The sequence below is a fragment of the Ahaetulla prasina genome, chromosome 3 (genome assembly GCF_028640845.1).
Source record: "Ahaetulla prasina isolate Xishuangbanna chromosome 3, ASM2864084v1, whole genome shotgun sequence".
Classification (NCBI taxonomy): Eukaryota; Metazoa; Chordata; class Lepidosauria; order Squamata; family Colubridae; genus Ahaetulla; species Ahaetulla prasina.
In genome coordinates this window covers 14,693,667-14,719,434 of record NC_080541.1, presented here as the reverse complement: position 1 = coordinate 14,719,434, position 25,768 = coordinate 14,693,667, and positions in this window count along the sequence as shown.

Genomic DNA, 25,768 nt, shown 5'->3' with positions numbered 1-25,768 from the left:
CAATTAAACACTTCCTTGGTGGCACTGATGCATTGAAAGACCCTCAGCTCTGTCTAATGTCTTCACTGATCATGAATCTCGCAGAGCGGCGTCTGACTGAGCTAACTTCCAATATCATCAGTGCTAGGAAGAAGTGAGGTTTGCTGTCAGTTTATATCAGTGGTTCTCAACCTTTATACTGCTGCGACCCCTTTAATACAATTCCCCACGATGTGGCGACCCCAACCGTAAAATTATTATTTTTTTAGGCAGCGATCTCAATGTGCCTCAGCAGCAGCAGAAGGGGGGGGGGAAAGTGGCAAACTGCTTTTTTGAATTTATCGTGCCTGAAGCCGTATTGGCTAGCGATCTGAACTGCTTGCGATTGCCTTGAGGATGGAGGCATTAAAGCGGAGACTCCTCCCCTATTAAGTTTATCGCGCCTGAAGCCACATTAGGCTAGCGATTGGGAGTGATTGCAGCTGGCTTGAGAGGGAGACATCAGAGCAAAGATTTCTCTCTTTTTTAATTCATTGCACCTGAAGCCGAATTCGCGATTCTTCGACTCGCAAGTATACTTCCCATATTTCCGATGGTCTTAGGCGACCCCTGGCAAATCGTCATTCGACCCCCAATGGGGTCGCGACCCACAGGTTGAGAACTGCTGGTTTATATTCTAGTGGCTTGCCTTTCATTATTGGTAGGAATGGTCTTGATTGGGCTGTTTGCTGTCGGATTCTTTGGCAGTTCCTTGATTGGGGTATTGCTTACTAATTGATTATTGATCTGATGCAGTGGTGAAATCCAATTTTTTTTACTACCAGTTCTGTGAGCGTGGCTTGGTGGGCGTAGTGTGCTGTGGCTTGATGGGTGTGGCTTGGTGGGCGTGGCAGGGGAAGAATACTGCAAAATATCCATTCCAACCCCACTTCAGGGTAAGATACTACAAAATTTCCATTCCCACCCCATTCTGGGGCCAGTCAGAGGTGGTATTTGCTGGTTCTCCGAACTACTCAAAATTTCTGCTACCAGTTCTCTGAACTGCTCAAAATGTCTACTACCAGTTCTCTGAACTGCTCAAAATTTCTGCTACTGGTTCTCCAAACTGCTCAAAATTGTTCTCTGAACTGCTCAAAATTTCTGCTACCAGTTCTCTGAACTGCTCAAAATTTCTGCTACTGGTTCTCCAAACTGCTCAAAATTGTTCTCTGAACTGCTCAAAATTTCTACTACCAGTTCTCTGAACTGCTCAAAATTTCTACTACCAGTTCTCTGAACTGCTCAAAATTGTTCTCTGAACTGCTCAAAATTTCTGCTACCGGTTCTCCAAACTACTCAAAATTTCCGCTACTGGTTCTCTGAACTGCTCAAAATTTCTGCTACCAGTTCTCTGAACTGCTCAAAATTTCTGCTACTGGTTCTCCAAACTGCTCAAAATTGTTCTCTGAACTGCTCAAAATTTCTGCTACCAGTTCTCTGAACTGCTCAAAATTTCTGCTACCAGTTCTCTGAACTGCTCAAAATTTCTGCTACTGGTTCTCCAAACTGCTCAAAATTGTTCTCTGAACTGCTCAAAATTTCTACTACCAGTTCTCTGAACTGCTCAAAATTTCTACTACCAGTTCTCTGAACTGCTCAAAATTGTTCTCTGAACTGCTCAAAATTTCTGCTACCGGTTCTCCAGAACCTGTCAGAACCTGCTGGATTTCACCCCGATCTGATGTTAATCTTGGAGTTGATCTATACTCATCTGGGTGGGGTGGTTTTTTTGGTCCTTTTTTTTTTCACCCCGCCCCTACCAGCACTGACAGGGCACTGATGATGTTACCTAGTTTGGGTATTGAAACTCTGCAAGCAAACAATGAAGCTCAGAGAGCACCAAGGACATCTGAGCTACAAATATTTTCTCTTATTGAAAATTCATTTGCTTCTGTTTTTGTCTGGCCACTGTAGGTTTTCCAACTTTCACTTCCGCAGAGCGTGATAGAGAAAGTCATTTTCTCATTAAAAAAAAAACAAACGATTTGGAGGTTTGATTTGAAAGTCAGTCAGTCAAATCACATTGGAATAAGTTCTTTAGACAGAATCAGTGAATCAGATGCATCAAATCAAATGTGTTCAAATCAATTGGAGGATTTGAATCAAATCAAATCAATTCAGTGAAATGATTTAGGCTGCAAACCAAATAAACTCTTAATCAACTACATTTTCTAATCCAGAGAGGGAAAACCTGCAGGCAGGGGGAGGGAGGGAGGGAGGGAGGGAGGGAGGAAGGGAGGAAGGAAGGAAGGAAGGAAGGAAGGAAGGAAGGAAGGAAGGAAAAATTAAAATTGTAAATCATTATTATACATTAAATTATAGACTTCATTTAGACCTTTTAAAATGGCATGCAAGGCTAAAGAAAAACATGAATTTTATTCTAAAAGTGCCTAATTTCTCCTTCATTCACATCCAGTTTTCCCGTTGTCTCTCCCAGATTCATTTCCCGGGGACCACCCAAAACCCTCCACCCTAGAAAAGATTCCTCCACTAATCACATTGTTTACCATTCAAAAGTGAAACTAGCCAGCTATAAAAAGCAAAGGGATGCATTTAACTTCCTTTTCGACTTTGAAGAGGTTGTGGATTATTTAAAATATATACAGGATGTCATCATCCCTCATGCCTGCCGGTGGACGAGTATATTTGTGTCTAGTTGGTTCACTAAGTAGAGATTAATCTGGTCTTTATTTGTCATGGAGTTGCATAATTATTTCCCCTGATCTAACAGCTGGAAGGCAGGCTTAAATCAGCAAAGCAGAAGTGTCACAAATAAATCTATTCTTCAGTGATAGGAATTCAAGGGAAGCAAAAATGCAATTAGTCGAGGGGATGTGCACTGAAATTATTAATGTAGCATGCCAAAGTAATATTTTTTCTCTTTCTGACATTGGCCCATCGAGATCAGTTGTGTCTGTAATGTGAGAATGATAGATTGAAGTAAAGCTCTGTAATTCAAGGACGAACGTTTGAACTTGGGAAGATTAGTCTTCTATTCAGACCAAGAGAACTGTTTCCTTGATCACAATCTGGAGCAGAAAACAAGAACTTAAACTTGGACAATATGCAACAACAGCAAAACTAATAGGATTCTGCATCTACCCAATAGAATTTTAAGCAATAATGATTCATAGAACATAGACCATAAAATAATAGAGTTGGAAGGGATCTTGGAGGTCATCTAGTCCAACCCACTCTTAACATGGACGTTAAGAGAATCTGGCTTCCCCATTGACCTTGCTTGTCAGAAGGTTGCAAAAGAGGATCACATGACCCCTGCAGCCATCTATTGTGGCCTGTTGACTGCTCCAGCAACCAAATCAGAGGAGGAGGAGGCATGGGAATCAGGATCAGCATCAAGGCAACCTGAGAGCTCTGAGGGGGAAGAGGGAATGGAGCTGTCAGAGAGATAGAGACGGAGGCAGAGCCTGGGCTGTCCATCAGCCCTGAAATGGAGAGTCAATAGCCTCCAGGTCTGGAGGTAGCTGATGAGGAAGAGGAAGAACAGCTGGGTCCAGTGCCTGATGCACGGATGCGCAGAAGGCAGAGGAGAGGAGAGCAGTGGGAATCTATGGGCCGGTCCTTGGGACTGAAGAGCCACAGCTGCTAGCAAAACCCCACCCTAGATCTGGGGATAAAAGGCAGGGGGCGGAGATGAATAGATGTGGCAGACAACTATTCATCTCCCTGCCTGACAGACTTGTTAGCCTGCTGTGAGAAAGAAACTTTTTGCAGGGGCTGCTGGCGCTCCTAATAAAGGAATCATTGATTTAATACAGAGGGTTTGTCATGTTTGAGGAGCTGAGTCAGGACACTATCATAACTATAAACTAACTTTTATGTACACTGAGAGCATATGCACCAAGACAAATTCCTTGTGTGTCCAATCACACTTGGCCAATAAAGAATTCTATTCTATTCTATGATAGTGTCTGCACTACTATTAATCTTCTCATAGTTCCCATCACCAATCTCTTTCCACTTATGACTGTATGACTGTAACTTTGTTGCTGGCAATCCTTATGATTTATATTGATATATTGACTATCATTTGTGTTGTAAATGTTGTACCTTGATGAATGTATCTTTTCTTTTATGTACACTGAGAGCATATGCACCAAAGACAAATTCCTTGTGTGTCCAATCACACTTGGCCAATAAAAAATTCTATTCTATTCTATTCTATTCTATTCTATTCTATTCTATTCTATGAACCAGTTGCCAAGCGTCCGAATGTAAATCACATGTCCATCGGGATGCTGCAACCATCATAAGTGTGAAAAATGGTCTTAAGTCGCTTTTTTCCAGTGCTGTTGTAACTTTAAATGGTCACTAAATGAACTGTTGTAAATCGAGGATTACCTATATTCTCCAGGCTAATTTAACTAACCTATAGGTGGAAAGGAATATCTAAAAGTAACCCTGCCCTACTAGGGTGTTTCCTTATTTTAAAAGTCAACAACAAATGACAGCTCTAGTAGGGGCTACGAGAAGCATTAAGATCGCTCAGGTTCATGGTTGATTAAAAGTTTAAATTCTGACCTTCAAATGCTCACCGGAATGCTAGGTGAATTTTGCAAAGCCTCTGACGAGCTTCATCTGAAGCCGGTTTCGTTTGTGGCAAACCTTTCCTTTGTATAAGGAGCACTGCTTGTGTTATTTTTGGCTTTCTGAAGAGGAAGATAAAGAACCCGACGTCTGATGGAAAAGTTTGTGTACAAAATAAGATGGGAAAAGAAGCTGTCCAACGCCAGCACAAGAATGCGTTAAATGTTTGACACAGGGGTGAAATGCTCCTGGTTCAGACCAGTTCGGCCAAGCCGGTAGCGATGATGGCCAGTAGTTCGGAGAACCGGTAGCGATGGCAGTGCAAGGCTCCTGGAAGTAACCTTTCTTTTACCCTCTGTGCATGTGCAGAAGGGTTTGCGCATGAGCAGAGGGTCTGTGCATGCATGTGACGCACACGCCTGAGCACTTTCAAACCGGTAAGGAAGGTAAGTAGATTTCAGCCCTGCTTTGACGTCAAGAGGGACACAAATACTGTGTTTCCCTAAAAATAAGACCCTGTCTTATATATTTTTGTTTGCCAGCAAAAAAAGGTACCAAGCCTTATTTGCAGGGGACGTCTTCCACTGACTCACCTCGGGCAGCGGCACCGACAGCTCCACCCAGCAGGAGCACACTGCTGGCACACTTCTTCTGCAGCCGCTTGTTGCCACTTTTACATGCCGTCTCTGGTCTCCGTATCACTGTCAGAGGCCTTCAGTAAAGGCCTCTGCAGCCAAGAAATGGGCTCCGGATTGACACGCACATCGCCCCCCGGCCTCTGTTTCTCCATCAGAGACCTTCAGGAAAGGCCTCTGCAGCCAAGAACTGGGCTCCGGATTGACACATGCATCGCCCCCCGGCCTCCGTTTCGCTGTCAGAGGTCTTCAGGAAAGTCCTCTGCAGCCAAGAAATGGGCTCCATATTGACACGCACATCGCCCCCCGGCCTCCGTTTCGCTGTCAGAGGCCTTCAGGAAAGGCCTCTGTAGCCAAGAAACGGGCTCCGGATTGACACATGGATCATCCCCGGCCTCCATTTTGCTGTCAGAGGCCTTCAGGAAAGGCCTCTTCAGCCAAGAACTGGGCTCCAGATTGACACATGAAACCCCCCCCAGCCCCCGTTTCTCTGTCAGAGACCTTCAGGAAAGGCATCAGCAGCCAAGAACTGGGCTCCGTATTGACACGCGCATCGCCCCAAGCCTCCATTTTGCTGTCAGAGGCCTTCAAGAAAGGCTTCTGCAGCCAAGAAACAGGCTCCAGATTGACACGCAAGGTGCCCCACCCCCAGCCTCATTTAACTGTCCAAAGGAATTATGAAAAGGGGTCTTGAACAAAGTCACTGCAGATAGGTCCCCTGGATGCTACCAAATATGTCTTCAGAAGGAACAGTGACCGAACGGTTGTTGCTAAAAGTCACAGACAGGAAAGGGTGATTATTCTTATTTTCTGCTTGCATGCATCCTGTAAAGTCCTCAGAGTTACGACGCGTCTCTAGCCTGGCAACAGCCAGGCGTCCGCTGATTGGATGAGATGCGCCACAAGAAAGGCGGGAGATTTGGAGCCCTGTCATTGGTGCAGCCCCTCTGGCAGCCGGTATATAAGAGCTGTCAAGGGTTTCCTAGTTCTTTAGTCAGAGTTCTCTTGTTGTTATTCCGTTGGTTAATAAAGTTGTAAAAGCAGTTCCTGACTGGACTCTTCCTGGTATCGGACACCAGACTTAATACTGGCGACGAGGGTCAAGTCGGACCTGCAAGGTTGTCTCCTGCAATTGAATTAATTCATAGATGGCAACTCAGCCGTTTTTCGCTCCTTTGGAGCCTCACGCTGAAACTTGGCAAGCATTCCTCGACCGTTTCGAATGTTTCCTGCGGGCAAATGATTACGCTGAGCTGTCAGCTGAAAGGAAGCGTGGCTATTTCCTCAGCCTTTGTGGAAGAGACATGTTTGGGACGGCCAGAGCTCTGGCCGCTCCCATTCCTGTGTTTGAGGTGCCTTGGGACACTCTACTAGGCAAGCTGCGGAGCCACTACTCCCCCACTCCCTCCCGTTTTGCCCGAAGGCACGCGTTTCGGCGAAGGTTTCAGCAACCTGGCGAATCGATTAACGCCTATATGGCTTCTTTGCGCACGGCCACCTTAGAGTGCGAGTTCCACGATCTAGACGAGGCCCTCCTGGAGCAGCTGGTGAGCGGTGTTGCCGACCTGCGGTTGCAAAGGCGGCTGCTGGCGCGCACAGATGTGACTTTGGCCGCGGCAATTGATGAAGCCCGAGCAGCTGAGATGGCTGAGAAGTCTGCGATGGAGATCCATAAATTCCAACCTTCCCCCGCTATTTCCGGGAAAGGCTCAGCTGTCCTTCAGGTCGCTTCGGACCCATCAGATTCCTCTGATGATGACAGCAGTGTTCGCCGTCTTAAGGCCACTTCCAAGAAAGGGTGGCCTCTGCCCAAACCGTCCCCCGCTGGTTGTTTGGGATGCGGAGGGAGCCACGGCAGATCTGATTGCCGTTTCAAGGCTGCCACTTGCCGCCGGTGTGGGAAGAAGGGCCATCTCGCCCGCGTCTGCCGGGCCGCATTGCCGGTTTCTGACCCTCCTGCGGAACCTGCCACCCGTAAGAAGATGACTTGGAAGACCGCCTCCCGCCGGGAAGACTGTTTTACCGTTGGCCATGCATCGGCGGCCCCTCATGATAATAAGATTTACCTCACGGTAAATCTGGAAGGCTCTCCTTGCAAGATGGAAGTGGACACTGGGTCCTCCAAGTCCTTAATTTCTTGGTCCACCGTCAAACGACTTTTGCCAAATTTCTCAAAATCTCAATTGTGGCCATGCCCCATCACCCTAAATGATTATCAGGGGGGGGCTATTCCGGTTTTGGGGTGCTACAAGTTCCATATTCGCCATGGGGAGTTCTCGGGGTATTTGCCTCTCGTTGTGGTTAGAGGGCGCCTGCCCACTCTTTTGGGGTTGGATTGGTTTGATGCCCTCAAACTTGATGTCCTAGGGGTCCACTCCACCACCCCCTGTTCTTGGGAAGGCATCACCCGGGAATTCGCCGATGTATTTAGTGATCAGCTGGGGAGATATACGGGTTCCCCGGTTTCGTTTAACCTGGATCCCAGCATTGCACCTATCCTTTTGAAGTCTAGAAGGGTGCCCCTCGCATTGAGGCATAAGGTCGACTTGGAGTTGGATAAACTCCTCTCTCAAGGGGTCATTGAGCCAGTGGATTATTCCCCATGGGAGACCCCTATTGTTCTCTCCCTTAAACAGGACGGCTCACTTAGAATATGTGCAGATTACAAGGGCACGATTAACAAGGCGCTGCAGGCGAACCCATACCCTGTCCCGGTGGTGCAGCATCTGCTCCACTCCCTGGGACAGGGCTCTATCTTCGCCAAGCTTGACTTGGCGCAGGCCTACCAGCAGTTGCCGGTGGACGATGCCACGGCGCTGGCACAGACCATTGTTACGCACCGGGGGGCGTTTAAGTGTAACCGACTCCAGTTCGGCGTCAGTGTAGCCCCCGGGTTGTTCCAGTGTTTAATGGAGAGGTTGCTACAAGGATTAGAGGGCGTCGTCCCTTATTTTGACGATGTCCTCATTTCCGCTGTCAGTCCTGAGGACCTGGCCGCGAAGTTGAGGGCCGTCTTGTCCCGGTTTCGGACCGCTGGGTTGAGGCTTAAGAGGCAGAAGTGTCAGATAGGGGTCTCTCAGGTGGAGTTCCTGGGATTCCTGTTGGACTCTCGGGGGATTCACCCTACCCCTTCGAAGATTGAAGCTATACGTGGGGCCCCTGTCCCCATGAATAAAACGGAGCTCCAGGCCTTTTTGGGGCTCCTAAACTTTTATGCCGTTTTCTTGCCGCATAAAGCCTCCCTTGCGGAGCCCCTGCACAAGTTGCTGTCAGCTAGCACGCCGTGGTGTTGGGGGAAGGAGGCAGCTGCCTCTTTCGAGGCTGTCAAGAGCCTCCTCACCTCCCAGGCAGTTCTTGTCCAGTATGATCCGCGCCTACCGGTCACCCTGACGTGTGATGCCTCCCCTTTTGGCATCGGCGCGGTCCTGAGCCATGTTCTGCCTGGCGGAGCTGAGGCGCCAATTGCCTATTATTCCAGGACGCTCTCGGCGCCTGAGCGGAATTATAGTCAATTGGACAAAGAGGCTCTTGCGGCCGTGGCAGGAATCAAAAGATTCCACCACTATATTTATGGCCGTTTTTTTTCACTGATTACAGACCATAAGCCGCTCCTTGGCCTGCTGGCCGGGAACAAACAGTCCCCTCAAATCCTATCCCCAAGAATGTCACGCTGGGTGGAGTTTCTGGCCGCCTACAATTACAAGCTACTCTATCGGCCGGGGAAGGCGATCGGGCATGCTGATGCCCTGAGCCGGTGCCCTCTACCTACCCCTGTTGAAGACCCAGCACCTGCAGAGCTAGTCTTGCTCATTGATGAATGGCAGTCCCCAATATCCTCTTCAGATATTGCGCACCACTCTGCCTCAGACCGGATCCTGTCCCAGGTTCTGGACTGGGTGCGCAGGGGGTGGCCAAGGGACCCGGTTCCAGAAGAATTCCTTCCGTTCCGGCGCAGACAACATGAGCTGTCAGCATTAAAAGGCTGTCTCCTGTGGGGGAATAGGATAGTAGTCCCACAAGAGCTAAGGGGGAGCGTTCTTACAACGCTCCACGAAGCCCACCCGGGGATTGTTAGAATGAAGGCTTTGGCCCGTAGTTATGTGTGGTGGCCAAGGTAGACCAGGACATCGAGCGATGTGTGGCTGGGTGTCTGAGCTGCCAGCAATCACGGGCAGCGCCTCAGCTGTACCCGTCAGGGAATGGGAGGCCCCCACTCACCCTGGTCTCGAATCCACCTGGATTACGCGGGACCATATTTAGGGCAGTCAATTTTGGTGGTAGTTGACGCCTACTCCAAGTGGGTGGAGTTGGCACATGTCATCTACCACCGCGGAAGCCACCATTAGGGTGCTTGAACGATTGTTCGTGACCCATGGGCTACCAGACCTTGTGGTTACCGATAACGGGCCCCACCGCATCGGCACCCTTCCAGATGTTCTTGGCCAAGCATGGCATTCGCCATGCACCAGCGCCGTTCCACCCGGCGGCGAATGGCCGGGCAGAACGGGCCGTTAGATCGGCCAAGGAGGCGTTGGGTCACATGGGACCCACGAATTGGCATAACAAGATCTGCCGGTACCTGCTGGCACAACACTCGACACCGTGCCCGGTCACCAACCTCAGCCCGGCCGAGTTACTGATGGGGAGGCGGTTGCGGACGACTCTGGATAGGCTACACCCCCAATATGACACAGAGCGGGGGCCAGACAATTCAATCATAACTAGGGGGTTCAAAGGAGGGGACACCGTGTTTATCCGGAACTTTGGGTCATCACCCAAGTGGGTGCCAGGCACCATTATACAAATAACCGGGCCCTATTCCTACAGGGTCCGGCTGGCCGATGGACGAGAGTGGCGCCGCCATATAAACCAACTCAGACGGCGGACAGCCAGCACGGAGGGGCCCATCTATGACCAGGACTACCCCGGAACCTCGGAGATGGCCGCTCCAGCTCCACTTCCCAGGCCACCAGCCCTGGAAGGAAACCACGACCATGCCGGCCCGTTCCGGGAACCCGGCCTTCCGGATTTGCAGGCCGGGGAGGGACTCCAACCCTCAAGACGCGGATCGATCTCGTCGAGAAACGTACCTGAAGTTTCTGAAGTTCCCGCGTGGGCCAGGCCTCCTTTAGGGGTGGAGTTGTCGTTCCCAGCAGAAGTATCAGAGGACTCAGCCACTCCTCCTCCTCCTCCTCCGGCAGCTACCGCCCCTGCACTAAGAAGATCTGGGTGGAGCCGACGTCGGCCTACATACTTGGCCGATTACGCATGCGCGGTCCAGGAGGGGAAGGGTGTAAAGTCCTCAGAGTTACGACGCGTCTCTAGCCTGGCAACAGCCAGGTGTCCGCTGATTGGATGAGACGCGCCACAAGAAAGGCGGGAGATTTGGAGCCCTGTCATTGGTGCAGCCCCTCTGGCAGCCGGTATATAAGAGCTGTCAAGGGTTTCCTAGTTCTTTAGTCAGAGTTCTCTTGTTGTTATTCCGTTGGTTAATAAAGTTGTAAAAGCAGTTCCTGACTGGACTCTTCCTGGTATCGGACACCAGACTTAATACATCCCATAATTCTCTGGTTGCCCATTGTCCATTGAGAGTTTGATTGTCCTGGTAAATCAGGATGAAAAGATGCCCAAATATATACCGGTGGTCCTCGACTTACAACTCACAACTGAGCCCACTGAGCCCAAAATTTCTAAGGGAAGACAGTTGTGAAGTGAGTTTTGCACATGCACACACTGTGTCATGACCTTTCTTGTCCCAGTTGTTAAGTGAATCACTGCAGTTGTTAAGTTAGTAACATGATTGCTAAGTGAATCCAGCTTCCCCATGGACTTTGGTTACCAGAGGGTCCCAAAAAATGTGATCACATGATCCCTGGGATCAACTGTCATAAATGTGACGCACTTGCCAAGTGTCTGAATTTCGATCACGTGAACATGGAGATGCGGCAATGGTCATAATTGTGTTTTGTTATTTTTTACTTCCATTGTAACTTTGAATGGTCACTAAATGAACTGTTGAAAATTGAGGATTACCTGTATGTAAATAGACAAAGTCCTCGACTTACCACCACATTTGGGACCAGAATTTCCATTGCTAAGTTTAAGTTGTTAAACGAGTCGTGCCCAATTTTAGATTTATTTTTTTTTGCCACGGGGGTTTAAGTGAATCACTGCAGTTGTTAAGTGAATCACGTAGTCGTTAAGCGAATCCAACTCCCCTCGTTTGCTTTGCCTGTCAGAGGCTGATTGGGAAAGTCCCAGATGCTGATCACATGACCCCAAAATGCTGCCACCACTGTAAATACTGTCTAGTTGACCAACACCTAATTTTTAATAATGTGACTCTAGGAAGGCTGGGATGGTCATACATGTGAGGACCGGTCGTAAGTCATGTTTTTCAATGCCCTTGCAATGTTGAATGGTCACTAAACAAATGGTTGTAAGTCAAGGACTACCTGTATAAGAAATGGCTGCTAGATTGATGATCTTCTGTCTGTATACTCAGACAGACATCCCCTCCAGAGGTGGGTTTCAGCAGGTTCTGACCAGTTCTGGAGAACCGGTAGCGGAAATTTTGAGTAGTTCAGAGAACCGGTAATCAAAATTCTGACTGGCCCCGCCCCCATCTATTCTTTGCCTCCCAAGTCCCAGCTAATCGGGAGGAAATGGGGATTTTGCAGTAACCTTCCCCTGGATTGGAGAGGGAATAGAGCTATTACAGTATCCTTCCCCTGCCATGCCCACCAAGCCACGCCCACCAAGCCATGCCACACCCATCAAGCCACACCCACAGAACCGGTAGTAAAAATTTTTGAAACCCACCACTGATTTCCCCCCCACCAAAAAAAAAATCACATTATGACTTTTTCACTGTGGAATTTAACTTCCTAAGACATTCAGACTCCTGATTTTACTCCCAAATAAACCTATTGTCAGCTGACACCCATTCTAGAATCACAGCACTGTACGTTTTATAGCCTCCTGTGTGCAGAGCAAGCTATTTTCTGCTCATCCATTTGCTACTCCCATTTGCTACAGGTACCGGATCAGACTTGTAAGTGGATCACAAGCTTCCTAACAAACAGGAAGCAGCAGGTGAAGCTAAACAAGATCACATCAAATATTTGTACATAGCCCCCAAGGCTGTGTGCTCTCCCCACTTCTCTTCTCTCTGTATACCAATGACTACATCTCCAACGATCCATCTGTTAAGCTACTGAAGTTCGCAGATGACACAACAGTGATCGGTCTCATTCGAGACAATGACGAATCCGCATATAAACGAGAGGTCGAACGACTAGCCTTGTGGTGCAACCAAAACAATCTGGAACTGAACACACTCAAAACTGTAGAAATGGTGGTAGACTTTAGGAGAAACCCTTCCATACTTCCACCTCTCACAATATTAGACAACACAGTATCAACAGTAGAAACCTTTAAATTTCTAGGTTCTATCATATCGCAAGATCTAAAATGGACAGCTAACATCAAAAACATCATCAAAAAAGGACAACAAAGAATGTTCTTTCTGTGCCAACTCAGAAAGCTCAAACTGCCCAAGGAGCTGCTGATCCAGTTCTACAGAGGAATTATTGAGTCTGTCATTTGCACCTCTATAACTGTCTGGTTCGGTTCTGCAACCCAACAAGAAAAACACAGACTTCAGAGGATAATTAGAACTGCAGAAAAAATAATTGCTACCAACCTGCCTTCCATTGAGGACCTGTATACTGCACGAATCAAGAAGAGGGCCGTGAAAATATTTACAGATCCCTCACATCCTGGACATAAACTGTTTCAACTCCTACCCTCAAAACGACGCTATAGAGCACTGCACACCAGAACAACTAGACACAAGAACAGGTTTTTCCCGAAGGCCATCACTCTGCTAAACAAATAATTCCCTCAACACTGTCAGACTATTTACTGAATCTGCACTACTATTAATCTTCTCATAGTTCCCATCACCAATCTCTTTCCACTTATGACTGTATGACTATAACTTGTTGCTGGCAATCCTTATGATTTATATTGATATATTGACCATCATTTGTGTTGTAAATGTTGTACCTTGATGAAGGTATCTTTTCTTTTATGTACACTGAGAGCATATGCACCAAGACAAATTCCTTGTGTGTCTAATCATACTTGGCCAATAAAAAATTCTATTCTATTCTATTCTAGAAGAATCCTCCAAGTCAACTTTCTGCTCTGTTGACAGGCACCAATGTAACTCCCCCTGAATGTGGAACAAGCTGCATAGAAACATCTAATTTTTTGGCCCAGAAAGAATTATAAGAAGGAAATACAGGTGGTACTCGACTTATGACCATTCATTTAGTGACAATAGAATAGAATAGAATGGAATGGAATGGAACGGAACGGAACAGCATAGCATAGAACAGAACAGAACAGAACAGAACAGAACAGAACAGAACAGAACAGAACAGAACAGAACAGAATAGAATAGAATAGAATAGAATAGAATAGAATAGAATTGGAAGGGACCACAATTGAGCCCAAAATTTCTGTTACTAAGTGAAAGGTTTGTGAATTTTGCCCCATTTTACAACCTTTCTTACCACAGTCGTTAAATGAATCACTGCAGTTGTTAAGCTAGTAACATGATTGTTAGGTGAAGCTGGCTTTCCCATTGACTTTGCTTATGAGAAGGACACAAATGACAATCACAGGATCCCGAGACACAGCAACAGTCATAAATAAATGAGTTGGTTGCCGAGTGTTCAAGTTGCATTCACATGCCCGTGAGGATGCTTGCAACAGTTGTAAGCAGAAGTGGTATTCAACCAGTTCGTACCGGTTCGGGTAAACCGGTAGCAGAGATTGCGGGTGGACCCGTCCACCTACCCTGGGTCTATGCCATCCTATTTGAGACATTTTTGAGGCTGGGTGCATGTGCAGAAGGCGCACAAGCGAGCAAAGTGCATGCATGGAAGGATGAGTACATGTGTGAAAGGATGGGCACATCCACAGAAGGTGCGCACTAAGCGAGCATGCGCACGCACAGCAAACCAGTGATAAGTACATTGGAAACCCACCGCTGGTCGTAAGTGTGAAAAATGATCATCAATCACTTTTTTCGGTGCCGTTGTAACTTCAAACAGTCACCAAGTGAACTGTTGTTACGTTGAAGACTACCTGTATTCCTGTCTTACAGGAAGAGTTGGCCAAAAAAAACCCCCCAAAAAACAAACCCCAACTCTACTAATATTTTCTGAATGAAAACTGGGTCGGCTTATAAACCTTTTGTTGCTCTCACACTGCCATGCTGGAGCCCACAGCCTTGGAGAAGTGGATCTTATTTTTCAGACTAAGCAGAAACACTGACTCACGCTATTTATTTCGCGCTCACACACACACACACACACACACACACACACACAGAGAGAGAGAGAGAGAGAGAGAGAAGCTTCCATTTTTAGTCAACCCGGCTGCAGCCAAGCAAGAGATATAACAGCAACCATGAGCCAGCCGTGGAAATTATTTGATGCTTTGAAAAGTTGGGGGAATCGTTGTAGGCATCGCATTCTATCCTAAAGCATCTGAGTTGCTTTACTGAGTCTTCCTAAGCAAAGTGTCGTTGCCCCCCCCCCCGTCGGAGCCTGAATCTGTGGACAAAGACGAGCCGGAGCTGGAGCTAATGGAGATCGAGGCAGTGGCTTTGTTGGTTTCAGAGGAATGTGGGGAGGAGCAGGCCGAGGCAGCCCAGGGCCCCTCAGGATTGGGATGGCTTGTTAGCAGAGAGGAAGGGGGACAGGATGACTGAGAAAGGGCAAGCAGTGGACATGAGGAATGGCAGAGCTCAGGCGATAAGCAAGCACAGCCCCCTCCTGATCCCCGAGCACGGAGAGTGGAGAGAAGGCAGGAACAGCGCAGGCCAACATGACGACTCAAGAGGAGAATGCCCCACACCTCTTCACAAGGCACACCTGGGGACTGAGATTTAAGGAGGGGCATTGGTCGGGAGCAAACACTGAATTTGTAGAGTTTGGTGTGCCGGCACAGACATTTGGAGTTTGCAGGACTGCTTGCTTCTTCCTTACTTGTGGACTCAGTGCCTTCTTCCTGACTTCATGGACTCGGTACCTTGTCCCTGACGTTTGAGGACTCATTGTTTGTTCCTTGTTTCGCGGACTCCTTTCACTGTTCTTTTGTTTTTCTCTGGGACTTGTCAAGAATGTAGGAACGTTTGGGGGGAAATTTGGAGCATTAAAGGGGATCTTGAACTCTCAGCTGGTTGTGTGATCTTCGTGCCTTGTCCCAGATCATCACACAAAGGTCTGATCAGTGTCAATGGAGATTCTCAGTCATCCAGTTCAGCAATCTCCACCCTTCCCATCTTGGTGGACTGGACTGGACTGGATTGGACTGGCTCGGCGGGATGGGGAGGTGTGTGAGTGGCAGGTGCATGGTGCACACAGCTCCATTTGAGTGAAGGGAATGTGCAAGCTCTCCACTTGCAGGAATGGAGCTTCCCGCACGAGAGGAGGGTGCTTGTACTCGGGAGCTTTGCACATGCGTTCGTGTGCGAAGCTCCACTCACGCAAAGAGAGCTTCACATGTGAGCGCTAGTGGCCTCCGCTCATGTGAGTGGAGTTTCACACGTGCATGCTGCCCATCTCTTCTGCAGCCCGGTTTTGAACAGGTGCGACCGAGGTTGGGGTCAATTTAGGGATCTTGGATCCAGGTCATGGTTGTCCCAAAGGTGCTTTTTCAAGAGGCAAGTGGTGTCCTTTTGTTTTTCTTTTTTGTAGACCTGAAAAAGTTTTTTGGGTAAGAAGTGAAACGTCTTCAAGGAAAAACAAAGAAAGTCCAGTTGTCTCTTGAAAAAACACTTTTGGGACGTTCTAACCAGCTTGCACATAACTTCTTTCTTCCTTCCTTCCTTCCTTTCTTTCTTTCTTCCTTTCTTTCTTCCTTTCTTTCTTCCTTCCTTCCTTCCTTCCTTCCTTCCTTCCTTCCTTCCTTCCTTCCTTCCTTCCTTCCTTCCTTCCTTCCTTTACATTTATTTGTCAAAAGAAAATGAGAAATTTGAACAAGCAAAATGAACACAATTAAAATGCGTCAGGGATGATAGGCACATTAGTTTACTTATGCATATCCCCCTTAGGAACCTCTTAAATATGGTCCACAGAAATTAGAATTAAAACGGTGAAAGTTTAACCATAACCATTAAAATGTATTTTCCCCTTAGCATCAGGAATCTAAATCAGACCTGAGCATTTTATGTCCCGCCATTACATCCAACACTTTGGTTGCTCCTGCATGGATCGCTTTTACTTTGAAGGCAACTTCTACTTTTTAAAATTTGTATGTGTATGCATGCCAAAGCAACTTCGGGGGTGGGGGTGAAGGGGGGGGGGCTATATTCGGCTATGTAGCACAGCTCCTGTTTCTCATGCGGTCCCTCGGGAAAATTAATTGCCTGCCTCGATCTATCCAGCAATCTTTTAGAAACATTGCAGATGACAATTGCAGCAATTCCAGGAAAAATAAAATCTCCCCAATTTTAGTAAGAAGAATAAGCACAATGCTGCCATGAAAGTCTCATTTAGTTGATTGGCAAAGCTCAGGATATTTACTGTTGGGATCTTATTCCTTAAAAAGCTATCTAAATAATTCCCAAGAATGTGGTTGCATATGAAACTATATGCAATTTCCATCTTACCGTAATGCCTGCATAGATATAAAGAGATTGGAGGAATCTACCCGTGGATTTCTCTTCAAGCAAAACTTGATCTGTCAAAAGGTGATCTGTTCAACAGAATTCAATGCAGAACTGCCAAGCATTTATGGACTAAGGCCCACTGAAAAAATATTCCCAACTCAAAAATTGGAAAGAGTACATATTTAAGCAAGAATAGACATATGATGAACTTGTGCATAGAGTAGGATGCTTGTGAGGTACCTTATAGATACAAATGTAGACTTTTAATTTTATGTTTAAAAATATGGCCAGGGTAGGCAGAGCTGACCAGAAAAATGGTTGAATATACAGTACATACAAGTAGTCCTCGACTTATGACTGCAATTGAGCCCAAAATTTCTGTTGTTAACAATTGTTAAGTGAGCTTTGTCTCATTTTACAACATTTCTTGTCACAGTTGTTAAGTTTGTAACAGAGTTGTTAAGTGAATCCAACTTCTCCTTTGACTTTGTGTTAGAATTCATTGTTGGAACATATTTTTATGCAACAACTACAGTAGTATTTAGCCAATAGATGGCAGTGTTTACAAGTTTGGATCTATGGTATATACTCTATATGCTCTTTTGTTCTAAGTCGAGTTTACAGTAATATTGTTGGGGCAGTAAAGCACATGGTGACTGTGCTCTTTGTTTGCTCTATGTGATGCTTTATATAAACAGAATTTCTAACACTTAGCTTGTCAGAAAGTCACAAAAAATAATCATATGACTCTGGGACATTGCAACTAAATTTGAACCAGTTGCCAAGCATCCAATTTTTGATCATGTGACCACAAGGAAGCTGCAATAGTCATAAGTGTGAAAAATGGTCATAAGTCACTTTTGTCAATGCTGTGGTAACTTCAAATGGTTACTAAATGAATGGCTGAAAGTTGAGGACTACCTTTATTATAGGAATCTTCCATCATGGCAAATGCTGTGAAGATATTCTCTAAAGGACTAAAGAATATTACCTTTTGGATAGAAATTCTGGAAAACTCACATTGTGCTGCCAATCGAGAATAATTGAAATCTGTACAAATTATCCATCTGTCCATTTATCCATGCCAAAGATAACATGGAGAGTTTCTGTCTACTAATCTATCAACTTTTCTCTTTTGCAAATTGTGAAGTCGAGAAATCAGAAACAAGGTCTTTTCTGCCCTGGCCCCTATATATATATGGATTTGGATTGACAGAAGAGTTTTATCAGGAAGCAATATTGTCAACATTTTAGGGAACTGCCCTGATGGATTGCCTTGATTGGTTTTAATTACTGTTACTATCTTATTACCATAAAATTGAAATCAATTTTAGTATTTATTCTTTTGATTTTTCTATCACAGGGGTCGGCAATCTTAAATTCTCAAAGAGCCACAAAGGTCCTAAACCAGAAGCCCCCCGTTCAATTCTGGAGATGACCGGAAGTCCAATTCCCCCACCATAGAGTCTCCTTGTAGCATGGCGTCCTGTTTTCCTCTGCCGATCAGAAGTCCGGTTTCCCCACCATAAAGTCTCCTCCAGGGGTGAAACCTACTTACCTTCCCTATCGGTTTGGAAGTATGTGCACACGTCACGAGTGTGTGTGTGTCACATGCAGGCGTGGACCCTCTGCACATGTGCAAACCCTTCTGTGCATGCACAGAGGGTAAAAACAAGTTACTTCCTGGTTAAAACATTACCTTACAGATGACATTACCTTACATATGATCACCCCCCCTGTTAAAGACCTTGGAGTTTTCATATCCAATGATCTAAGTGCCAAAGCCCACAGCAACTACATCGCAAAAAAGGCTTTAAGAGTTGTAAACCTAATCTTACGTAGCTTCTTCTCCAGAAACACTAAACTACTAACCAGAGCTTATAAAACATTTGCTAGACCAATTCTTGAATACATGTCTGGAACCCATACCACATTTCAGACATCAATACAATTGAACGTGTTCAGAAATATTTTACAGGAAGAGTTCTCCACTCCTCTGAATACAACAAAATACCTTATGCCACCAGACTTGAAATCCTGGGTTTAGAAAATTTAGAACTCCGCCGCCTTCGACAGGACCTGTGTTTAACTCATAGAATCATCTATTGCAATGTCCTTCCTGTTGAAGACTACTTCAGCTTCAGTCACAACAATACAAGAGCAAACAATAGATTTAAACTTAATGTTAACCGCTTCAATCTTGATTGCAGAAAATATGACTTCTGTAATAGAGTTATTAATGCTTGGAACACATTACCTGACTCTGTGGTCTCTTCTCAGAATCCCCAAAGCTTTAACCAAAAACTGTCTACTATTGACCTCACCCCATTCCCAAGAGGACTATAAGGGGCGTTCATAAGAGCACAAACGTGCCTACTGTTCCTGTCCTATTGTTTCCTTCCATTATATCCAATTAATGTGGTTGTTGCATACGTACGCTTATATATATACTTATATGTTATATAGTTATTTTCATGCTTATTGTTGTGACCCAGGTTCCTGGACCCGGACTCCTGGACTCGGATGATTCAGAAAGTGAGGGAGAAGACCTGGCAAGCCCTGCTTCTCTTGAGCCCTCTCCCTCCCTGGCACCCACTCAAAGGGAGGAGGAGGGGCCGGCAAGGCCTGATTCTCTGGAGCCTTCTTCTGATTTGGCAATGCCCCAAGAACAGTTTTGGAGTGATGCAAGACTGCGCAGACGTGACCGGCACGCGCAGCAGAAGCAGTGTTGGGATAAAGCCAAGTAATGATTGTCATGCAGTGACATCTGCAGAGACTATAAATAGGAGGCGGGACTTCCTGGTTTTTTGTCTTGGACGAAGCAATGAATTTGCGCGGGCAAACTGTATCAATGGAGGGAAGAATATATTCCTGAGTAATTCTGGCCTTATCTATAATTTCCTCGTTATCTCCAGAAACTTGGCAGGCCCGTGGGTAGACGTGGCCAGGACATCTATCTATGTAAATAAATCAGAAAAGGAGGCCTCTGACTGACTCTTTGCTGGGAGTATTGGGGGGAGGGAAACAGAACACTTATGCTTATATATACTGTTGTGACAAAATAAAAAAAAAAGTAATGATGACCGAGCGGGTGGGCGGAGCCTTGCACTGCCGTCGCTACCAGTTCTCCAAACCACCCACCACCTCCGCTACCAGTTCGGTCGAACCTGTCCAAACCGGTAGCATTTCACCCCTGGTCTCCTCCTAGTACTGCATCCTTTTCCCTCTATCTGTCCTAACCAAAAGTCCTATCAATTGTGGAGCCAACTGGTGACAGGGAGCTGCAGCAGAGGGATAAAAGAGCCACATGTGGCTCCAGAGCCACAAGTTGCCGACCCGTGATCTATCACATTTAAATGGCTACTCGTCTCACTGAAGTGACTCTGAGCAGCACATACTATATAACCGGAGATCAAAACATCAAATCAGCTAAACAATATATATTTGATTGTGAATAATTACTACAGCAGCTAGGATTGTATTTGCAAAAAAAAAAATGGAAAAATGAAAAGTTACCTTTGCAAGATGAAATAATTAGAAAAGTGTTGGAATGTGCAGAGATGAGTAAATTAACAGTTGAAATTAGAGAACAAGAAGATAAAAAATATTATAAAATGTGGGATTTATTCTATAATTGGTTAAATGGAAAGCTATGTTAGGAAAAATGAGTATAAGATATATGTATGGAAGAGATGATTATTTTGTGAATGCACAGGAAGATATGTTAACACCCTTAGAGCACATTGTAATGGAATTGATTTGATGAGGTTTTTTATTTTATGTTTAAAACTAAATAATTTTATATATATATATATACATATATATATACATATATACATATATATATATATATTTGATTGTGAATAATTACTACAGCAGCTAGGATTGTATTTGCAAAAAAAAAATGGAAAAATGAAAAGTTACCTTTGCAAGATGAAATAATTAGAAAAGTGTTGGAATGTGCAGAGATGAGTAAATTAACAGTTGAAATTAGAGAACAAGAAGATAAAAAATATTATAAAATGTGGGATTTATTCTATAATTGGTTAAATGGAAAGCTATGTTAGGAAAAATGAGTATAAGATATATATATATACACACATATATACATATATATATATATATATATATATATATATATATATATATATATATATATATATATATATATATATATATATATATATATATATATATAAGACCTACATATATATATATATAAGACCTACATATATATATATATACATATATATATACATATATATATACATATATATATATGTTTATATACTTATAAGCTTTTTGTGTGTGCCGGCCAGCTGATTTTCAGCCTTTAGGACCCACCGGAATGCGGCAAATGGGCTGTTTCTGGCCTCTGGAGGGCCTCCGCGGTGGGGTGGGGGGAGGCCCTTTTCACCCTCCCCAGGCTCCAAGAAAACCTCTGAAGTTTGGGGAGGAAAAAAAAGGGGCCTACCGTGCCATTATGTGCCAAAAGTAGGGGGAGCGCAGGGTGTTGTGCACGAGGGACATTGAATTATGGGTGTGGGCATACACGCACATGAACCCCCCCCACCCCGTGCTCCCCCCACTTTTGGCATACGACGGCAAAAAGGTTAGCCAACACTTATTATTATTATTTTTGTTTCTCAGAACTCTTTTTAGGGTCTCTTTTTCTTGTGTGCTTGTCAGGTTACGTAGGAGAAATACGTTTGTACATGCCATTTGGGAAAAGGCCCAACCTTTTTTTCATCCCCCTTTCTGTCATTCTCCCTCCCTTTTCTCCGATGACTTTGGAGAAGGTCAGCTCCTGACAGCACTTTATTGGTGTTCCTCTCTTCTGAATCAACTCATCAGGCAGACGTAATTGCTATCAACTAGGGGAGGTTAGGCTGGTGAGTTTCAGAGCTTGGTTCCAAAATGAGGTCAACTGTTCCTCCTCCTGTCTTTTCTAGCCAATCTGATGCGCCAGTGATCTGATCCTTGGCGAACTCCCTGGGCTTCAAACTTTTGGGGGAAAGCAATAATTTCCGTTTTTCAGCAGAAGGCTCCTGTCGGAGGCATGTCATTAGCAGGAGATGCAATAATTAGATCATAGCAGAAGTGATCTGCAGGTCAAATGAGCTTCAGGACACAGGGAAGTGAGTTTAGCAAAAAAATGAAACCATGGATAGTTGCTAATATAAAACGAGGGCCAGTTTGGTGCGGTGGTTAAGGTACCTGGCTAGAAAGCAGCAGCAGACTGTGAGTTCAAGTCCTGCCTTAGCCATGAAAGCCAACTGGGTCAGTTGGTCAGTGTCTCTCTCTCTCTCTCTCTCTCTCTCTCTCTCTCTCTCTCTCTCTCTCTCTCTCTCTCTCTCTCTCTCTCTCTCTCTCTCTCTCTCTCTCTCTCTCTCTCTCTCTCTCTCTCTCTCTCTTTCCTCTCTCTCTCTCTCTCTCTCTCTCTCTCTCTCTCTCTCTCTCTCTCTCTCTCTCTCTCTCTCTCTCTCTCTCTCTCTCTCTCTCTCTCTCTCTCTCTCTCTCTCTCTCTCTCTCTCTCTCTCTCTCTCTCTCTCTCTCTCTCTCTCTCTCTCTCTCTCTCTCTCTCTCTCTCTCTCTCTCTCTCTCTCTCTCTCTCTCTCTCTCTCTCTCTCTCTCTCTCTCTCTCTCTCTCTCTCTCTCTCTCTCTCTCTCTCTCTCTCTCTCTCTCTCTCTCTCTCTCTCTCTCTCTCTCTCTCTCTCTCTCTCTCTCTCTCTCTCTCTCTCTCTCTCTCTCTCTCTCTCTCTCTCTCTCTCTCTCTCTCTCTCTCTCTCTCTCTCTCTCTCTCTCTCTCTCTCTCTCTCTCTCTCTCTCTCTCTCTCTCTCTCTCTCTCTCTCTCTCTCTCTCTCTCTCTCTCTCTCTCTCTCTCTCTCTCTCTCTCTCTCTCTCTCTCTCTCTCTCTCTCTCTCTCTCTCTCTCTCTCTCTCTCTCTCTCTCTCTCTCTCTCTCTCTCTCTCTCTCTCTCTCTCTCTCTCTCTCTCTCTCTCTCTCTCTCTCTCTCTCTCTCTCTCTCTCTCTCTCTCTCTCTCTCTCTCTCTCTCTCTCTCTCTCTCTCTCTCTCTCTCTCTCTCTCTCTCTCTCTCTCTCTCTCTCTCTCTCTCTCTCTCTCTCTCTCTCTCTCTCTCTCTCTCTCTCTCTCTCTCTCTCTCTCTCTCTCTCTCTCTCTCTCTCTCTCTCTCTCTCTCTCTCTCTCTCTCTCTCTCTCTCTCTCTCTCTCTCTCTCTCTCTCTCTCTCTCTCTCTCTCTCTCTCTCTCTCTCTCTCTCTCTCTCTCTCTCTCTCTCTCTCTCTCTCTCTCTCTCTCTCTCTCTCTCTCTCTCTCTCTCTCTCTCTCTCTCTCTCTCTCTCTCTCTCTCTCTCTCTCTCTCTCTCTCTCTCTCTCTCTCTCTCTCTCTCTCTCTCTCTCTCTCTCTCTCTCTCTCTCTCTCTCTCTCTCTCTCTCTCTCTCTCTCTCTCTCTCTCTCTCTCTCTCTCTCTCTCTCTCTCTCTCTCAGCCCAACCCACCTCACAGGGCTGATGTTGAGCCTTGCTGATGCCATGGTTAGGGTGCAGTATTGCACGATGGCTGGGGAATTCGGGGAGCTGAAGTCCACTGATCTTAAAGTTGCCAAGGTTGGACACCCCTGGTTTAAACCAAGTGTACCTGAAGGCAGACCTACCAGCCAAGACTGGCCTCAAAACGTATTAATAATCACAAACAAATGTGTTATTCAACATTTTCCTTGAGCTTGATGGGGATGGGTGTCTCTATTTTTAAAGTGTATATACACAGTACAATCCTCCCTCTATTATACGCGAAGGTGTGTGTTAAGTTTGGGCAGTAACGAGGCAGGAGACCAGGGTAGTGACAACAGCTCTTTAATATACAGTGAACCCAGCAACCGGGCTGGGGAAAAACCTCTCCTTAAATACAGTTTAGCCGGCGGCTTCAACCAATCAGCAACGTGCTTGTTTCCCGCCAAAACATTTAAAGATACATTACACTCCTTCCCTCCCAGAAAACACTTTACCAATATTTACATGATATTTACATATTATTTTTCAACGTAATCACGCAAATAGACTGGCCGTCTCCTGACTCTTTCGGACCTGCGCAATTCATTCCCTGGGAGTGGGTCGAGCTGACCGGAGGGGCTGTTTGCTCCTCTCAGCTCCTCCTCTAGGCCATCCGGCCCTGGATTATTTGCCGAGTCGTCCCTGCTGTTTTCTAATGGAACCTGTTGGCGTCGCTGGACCTCCTGGAACTCAGATAAGTCCTGCGATTTTCCCGGGTTTGAGTCAGCTGTGGATTCAAACATTGTATAGTCAGGGCCTGTTTCGTCTAATTCGGATTGTTCGGCTATGCGTTTTCTTATTTGGTCTATGTGGCGCCTCCATACCCGGCCGTCTTTTATCTCCACCAAGTATGATTTTGGACCTGTTATGTTTAGGATTTTTCCTGCTACCCAGGTCGGGCCTTCACCATAGTTGTGTGCCCACACTCGGTCGCCTATGTCCATCCCTCTTGTTTTTTCGAGTCCCCCCTTGTAACCCTCCGGTGTATAGTTTGGATTTAAACGGTCTAGTGGGCACCTGAGCTTTCGGCCCATTAATAATTCTGCTGGGCTTCTGCGGTTGTGACACAGGGGTTCTGTGTTGGACGGCCAGGAAAACATCGATTTTGTTTGCCAGTCGCCTGGCTTGAGTCTGGACAATGCCTCTTTTGCGCTCCGGACGACGCTCTGCAAGGCCATTCGTCGCAGGGTGGAAAGGCGCCGAGAGGGCATGCGGATGCCCTCTTCTGCCAAGTACTCCTCAAACTGGGTTGCCGTGAATTGCGGGCGTTATCGGATACTAACGTGTCGGGCAACCCATGGGTTACAAATAGGTGTCGTAGGACTGAGATCACGGCCTCGGCTGTCATGGATCTCATGAGAATGATTTCCAGCCATTTGGAGTAGGCATCGACTACTACCAGAAAGGTTTGGCCGTGGAAGGGGCCGGCAAAATCAATGTGGATTCTAGACCAGGGCCCTTGGGGTCTCTCCCATTCCCGAACCGGGGCCGTTGGGGGTAGCGGTCTGGACTCCTGGCAGGCCTGGCATTTCCCTACCCTTTCAGCAATTTCCGAGTCCATTAAAGGCCACCACACATAGCTTCTCGCTAGACCCTTCATCCTCACGATCCCTGGGTGACCCTCGTGGAGGAGATCCAACACCCTTTTCCTCAATTTCTCTGGGATCACCACTCGATCCCCCCATAGCAGGCACCCCCCTTGAGCCGAAAGTTCCCCACGTTTCTTTACAAACTCTTTAAAACGCTCGCCCGGTATGGCCACCCTCTTGTACCCAACCAAGTACAGTTCTCAAAATAATGTCGGTATGGCGCCGAGCCACCTCCTTAGGCGTGACTGGGCCAGAGTCCAGAGAGTCAATTAACAGTATGGGCGTCCCGGAGTGGGGTCTCGATCGCCCCTGGTAGTGGGCATCTGCTTAGCGTCCGCATGCCCCAACTCTTTTCCTGGCCGATGCCGCAGTTTATAGGAGTAGGCGGCTAAAAAGATAGTCCATCGGGTCAGTCGGGGCGAAAGCGCCACAGGTGTTGGGCGGTCGCCAGCCAGTAACCCTAACAGTGGTCTGTGGTCTGTAACAATTTCAAAGTCTCTACCAAAAACGTATTCGTGAAACTTTTTACCCTGATACTATAGCTAGAGCTTCCTTATCCAACTGACTATAGTTCCTCTCTGTCGAGGACATCGTTCTGGAGTAGAAGGCTATTGGGGCTTCTGTGCCATTTGGAAGCCTGTGGCTGAGCACAGCACCCACCCGTGAGAGCGCAAACTAATACCAATGGCATTGTGCTATGATACTGAATCAGTAAGCT